Source organism: Carlito syrichta, unplaced genomic scaffold (assembly GCF_000164805.1).
Source record: "Carlito syrichta isolate Samal-C Ts95f unplaced genomic scaffold, Tarsius_syrichta-2.0.1 Scaffold305807, whole genome shotgun sequence".
In the NCBI taxonomy this organism is placed as follows: domain Eukaryota; kingdom Metazoa; phylum Chordata; class Mammalia; order Primates; family Tarsiidae; genus Carlito; species Carlito syrichta.
In genome coordinates this window covers 245,903-251,451 of record NW_007249903.1, presented here as the reverse complement: position 1 = coordinate 251,451, position 5,549 = coordinate 245,903, and positions in this window count along the sequence as shown.

The window sequence follows — 5,549 nt, the reverse complement described above, 5'->3', positions numbered from 1 at the left end:
ACTATAAAATTGAAATAAAATGTAAAATAATTCCAAAGTAAATTTGCAGATCTTGTCAAAGACTGCATAAAATTAGCATTGGGGAATGGCTTGAATCCTTCCAAAACTCTTTATTAGTGAACATCTAGACAAGTTAGACCAGTTAACTATAAAAGGAAATCAGCAAAAATGATGAAAGGGGGGTGTTTCCAAAAGGAATGATTCAAATATTGAATTTTAGGAAAATTTGTAAGACTCTATCAATTCTTCATTTTTTTCTAAGGTCACATAATAAAAGCCAAAAGCAAAATGCAGGAATCAGTAGTGTATTATTTTACAAATTTGAGAGCAAAATTTTAAAGTTCATTATAAGAATAAGGACAAAAATTGAGTATATATAATAAATAAAAAATTTATTTTCAACATATAATCCAAATTAACTTTTTTTGTTAGTAACAATAAATTTTTTATTTTCACTTTTAATGGATTATTTTGATAACTAGATAAGGTAGTTACCAAACAAGGATATCCTTTATGTTATTTAACTTTACCATTTAAGTCAAACTTTTTGATTATTTCTTCCTTTTATTTGAGGACACATAAGGCACAGATAATCAGATGCTTAGACTTTCTACGTATGTTTATTTAATGCAGGTCATGGCAAGTCTCTTTTGGTTAGCCAGTGCTTCTATTCATCAAAACATTGTAAATTCAGGATGGTTACAGAAACAATAGCAAGTACTAGTTTAAATTTATTTGTATGCTATGCCTCAGACTTTCATTATTTTAAACATATGACATTTTTGTGGTAGTGAATGTGTGTTTACATACAAATATTTATAAATAGTAAAGAAATTTAGTTGTATCTTATATTAACAGGGATTCCAATAAAATGAAAGGAAAATTCTAAGCATGGGATATTTTATAAGACTGACGGATACAATATTTTTTTTCTTTTTCATCTGTTGATTTTTATTGCTACTAGTCCTGAAGTATAATGACTACTTGATAAATTCCCAATGTCAGATTAATATGACAAGACAAATTATTGTTTTCCAGATTATGTATTTTATATTTGATCTAAAACCTTTAAAAAATTTTTGAGGGAGACAACTAATTTTTTCTGCCTGTAAATGTGCATTTTTGGTCCTTTTATTTATTTGTTTTCTGATAAGAATCAGTACTTAAAGTATTACTATAATGTGAAGCCATTTTGTGTCAGTCAGTGGACGGTCACAGAAAAGGTAAAAAAGAAGAGAAGGTGGAAGAGGAGGAGGAGGAGGATCCAAAGGAGAGATACTCTTATCTCTGAGACAAGCTGTCTTTGTTTCATAGAATAATTCCTGAAAATCAACATTGCACAGATATGATTGTTTTCTCTCTAAGTTAGTAGAAGGTGTAGGGGTTTTCTTAAACTCCTATCATTTAATTAAAAAGAAAGATAGGTTAACAAGAGAAAAACAAATAGACATTCATTAGCATATATATTTCATATCTTCATGGCAGATTCCCAGAGAATGAGTAGTTCTCAAGAAATTGGCTCTGAATTCCAGCTTATACAGGGGGAACTCCCTAAAAAGCAGAATTATCTAATTTTTTTTGGTTGGTGGGCCCCTTCTAGTACAGGCTTACCCTGCTAGTTAAGTGTTCTAGGAGCCCATCTGCATCAGTGTACCAGTTAACATTGCTGTGAGAGGCTGCACTTGGCTTCAGACTTTTATTTTATTTTATTTTTTAGATTCATTCAACAAGTTTGCCCATTTCATGATGGGTGATTTCCAAGCAAAACTGCCCACAGTGTGACTGAGTGTTCAGTTTTTGATCAAACACAGCATGACCCCAGTGCCCCACCCACCCTATTCACCTCATCTCACCCCAAGCAATTTTTTGCTTGCTTCCACAGATGAAAACAAGTCCTCCAAGGGAAATATTCTGTAGATGTGGAAGAGGTGAAACAAAAAAACAGCAGAAGTCATAAAAAAAAAAGGCATCAAAATTGACAAATTCAAAAACGGAGCAGAGGAAAAAGCATCTGGATAGGTGTATTGCATCAAACGGAGAGTACTTTGAAGGTGACTGAAGTTTAAACATGTAAGAATAAATACACGATTTTTTTATAAATAAATTTTGGTTTTCTTGGAGAGATTCCCCTCTCACATAGCATCATCAGTAAAGAACAGTACATTTTTAAAGGAGTGATAAAACCAAGGAAAAGGGCTTTGAGTCTCCAGGAATGGCAACTTGAGGGAAGGGAAATAATAGCAGATAAAAGCTAGTTGGTAAAGTTTGTAAATGGAGATTTCTCTGGTACCACTGACGCAGGGGCCCATCTAAAACAAAGAGATAAGGGCCTTCCCAGAATAGAAAAAAAAAAATGTGTTAAAAAAAAGCAGCATGACGTAGTCAATGTCTAAGTGTGCATGAGTAACCCAGTTACAACCCTGTGCCATAAAATACCCAATCAAAAAAGCAGGTTGCCATATAAGGAAGACAAATGGGCTAAAATGTAATATAAGACAATGCCCTGCTGTATTCAAGGCTCAGTCTCTATAAATCTGCTGGACCAATGCCGGCACAAATAAATGCTGCTTCCTGGCAAAAAAGCCTTGGTATCTTGTCTCTCTCTGTAAAAAATTCTGCCACACCACCTCCAAGTCAATAAGGGTCAAAAGTTGCCATCAGTAGTTAATTAACCTTTATTCTCCCTGGCAGATGGGGTATCATAATATCTTTTGCTCTCGTGTATCTATGTCCTGCTTTTAGGCAAATAGAGGACAGAAAACTTTTCTGTATCTGGCTCTTCTTAAATGTCCTCAGCTACACATATATTCATATTTGGGGTGTCATATTCTGGTCTCTCACCCAGGCAGTAGCAATTCAAGAAAACATACATAGACCTGGAATCTCTGACTGCCTTCCAGTTTAGCTGATAATGTTTCTTATTACTCATTACATTAGACCTGAACTCTTTCTCCGACTCTAGCAAAATAGTTTTCTAAAAATTTTATTGTAAATATATAATCAGAGTTCCCCATGTAGGCAAGAGAAACAAAGACACTGAATTTAATAGACGCTGATTGAGCCCACTTGGGCTGTCAGGCAAAAATGTCAGAAGTTTATCTGGAGGAAAATATACAATAAAGAAGTGTTTTAGTTTTTTTTTAATCTGACTAAATGAAGAGTAAAGGATTAGTAACCAGATAGGACTGATTGAGAATTTTTATTTGTGCTTGAGTTTTGGGATTTATTTTACTCCACATGATGAATTGGCTAATTAGATGAATTTAATGATTCCACCTTGAAACATGTATCAAAACATCACACTGTACCCCAGAAATACATACAGTTATTATTTGTCAATTAAAATTAATTTTTATGAAATATCCCAATTATAAAATTGTTCAGGGAAATATTAAGTTTAAAACACTTAATATAGCTACTTGGTGAATTACATCCATAGTCTACCAAACTGAGAAATGTCAAGGACCAAGTGGTAATGACAGATAAAAAATAAAATTTCTTATTCTCTGTAGCAAGAAAATAGAGTGTCTGAAAGCAGAATATTTACATTTCATAAATAATATTTTACCTGCAAAAGAAGATGAGTATATTAGTGGTAATGGTAAATTTTAATTATAAAGCAAGGTATCTAAACTAGTAAGTTAAAGTGAATCTCTTTAATTTTATATACAGTGCTTAAAATATAATCATTTCCTTTGGCACTGATGCAATAGAAAATTATCTGGAGGAAAGAGTATACAATGGTAAATAACAAATATTTGGATTTTTTTAATAAGAGAGAAATGCTTTTCTACAAACCATGATTGAAATATTTATGAAAGTAATTATCCACACTCATCCAGGAAAAAAAAAAAAACGATTACAAAAAAGAACCTTATTTCCAAAGTGTTCAGATTCTGACAGTTTATGTTTTGGTGTTTATGTTTTGGCATTGTTATGAGGTATTTGAGGGAATTTTAAAAAATGAGTTCAAAAATAATGACCTTAATTGTTATCAAATCTGATATGATACTGAAAATATGAATGCATCTTCTTCCTCAAACCTGCCTTATAGAGAAAAGGCATTCCTTCTACACCCATCTCAGGAGATCACCAACCACTGAATGACCATCACAGCCCCAGTTCCCTATACCCATAACAGGGTATGCAGTACATGGTACGTGTGGGAAGCACCCTCTGAATGTTCCACTGGTAGATTCTGGCAATATACTCCTTTACCATCCTGTATGTGAAATGAGGATTGAGACCACTTTTTAAAAAATACTCAGTCATATGTAGAGAGAGAGAAAGTGAGCAGTGTCTGAGGAACAGAAGAGCAATGAGGAGAGAATGATGATAGTTCTCTCTCCTGAGAAAGTTTGCTATAACTTTGTGGTGCCATGGCCCCCATTGCTTGCCTAGGGAAGATTGTCAGTCTCAACAGGAAATCAGTTGCAACCTTTTCACAATACTTGTACTTTACCTTAGGTTTGGACCCGCAGGCGATTGGTCCTGAGTCTGTGGGAGTAATTCTTCTTTGTCTTTTCATAGGATTTAAGGAACAAGGATTTAAGGTTCCTGCTACTCCCAAGAACCTCACCTGGAGTAATGAGCAGGTGCCCAGTTTACTGTGGGGCATAATTCAGTTTTTTCATCACTGACCCTCCTGTGCATTCAGTCTCCTTCCTCCTTCTGTCTTGCCCTTTTTTTTGTCCTGTTAATCTTCCCTCCCTCCCTCCTCTTCTTTATTCTGTAGAAGCAGAACAATCTAGCATTCAACTTGTCAGCAGAGACCATACTTTCTTTGCTTAATAAAAAGAAAGAAGGCAATTTGTTCCTTACCCTTTCCTCCTCTAGAGCATTCTTTTGAAAGCATAAAAGACCCAGTAAACGGTTCAAACTTTTAATTTTCAGTACAAAATCCTGGGCCTTCTGAACACTGAAACCATAAACGTGTACCTCTGAGATTAATTTCTTTTTTTTTTTTTCTTTTTTCTTTTTTTGAGTCATAGTTTCACTCTGTCGCCCAGACTGGAGTGCAGTGGCCACTCCCGGCCACCGCAGCCTCGACCTGCTGGGCTCCAGCGATCCTTCCACTTCAGCCTTCCAAGTAGCCGGAATTACAGGCATGCGCTACCACGCCCGGCTGATTTTTTGATTTATTGTAGAGATGCAGTCTCTCTGCCCAGGCGGGTCTCGAACCCGCGGGCTCAGGCAATCCACTCACCTCAGCCTCCCAAAGGCGGGGGATTACAGGCTGAGCCACAGAGCTCGGCTATGAGATTAATTTCAAAGTCTTTCACAAGAAATACAGGAAAATCAAAAAGTGGGTCCTCCTATATCTCAAGGAGATAAGGTTTATGTCTCTTCTACTTTACTACATACATTTATGTGAAATCCTGTCCAGATTTTGTAGTCACTTCCATGTTTCTTTATATGCCAATAAGTCTAATACTTACTTCATATTAAGTTGTGTCATTTCTCTCTTCTGTATTGACATGGAGTTTCTTCTCATTTGAGTTGTACTTGCCAGTGGATCTATTGGAGGTTAGAAGAACTCCAGAACATCT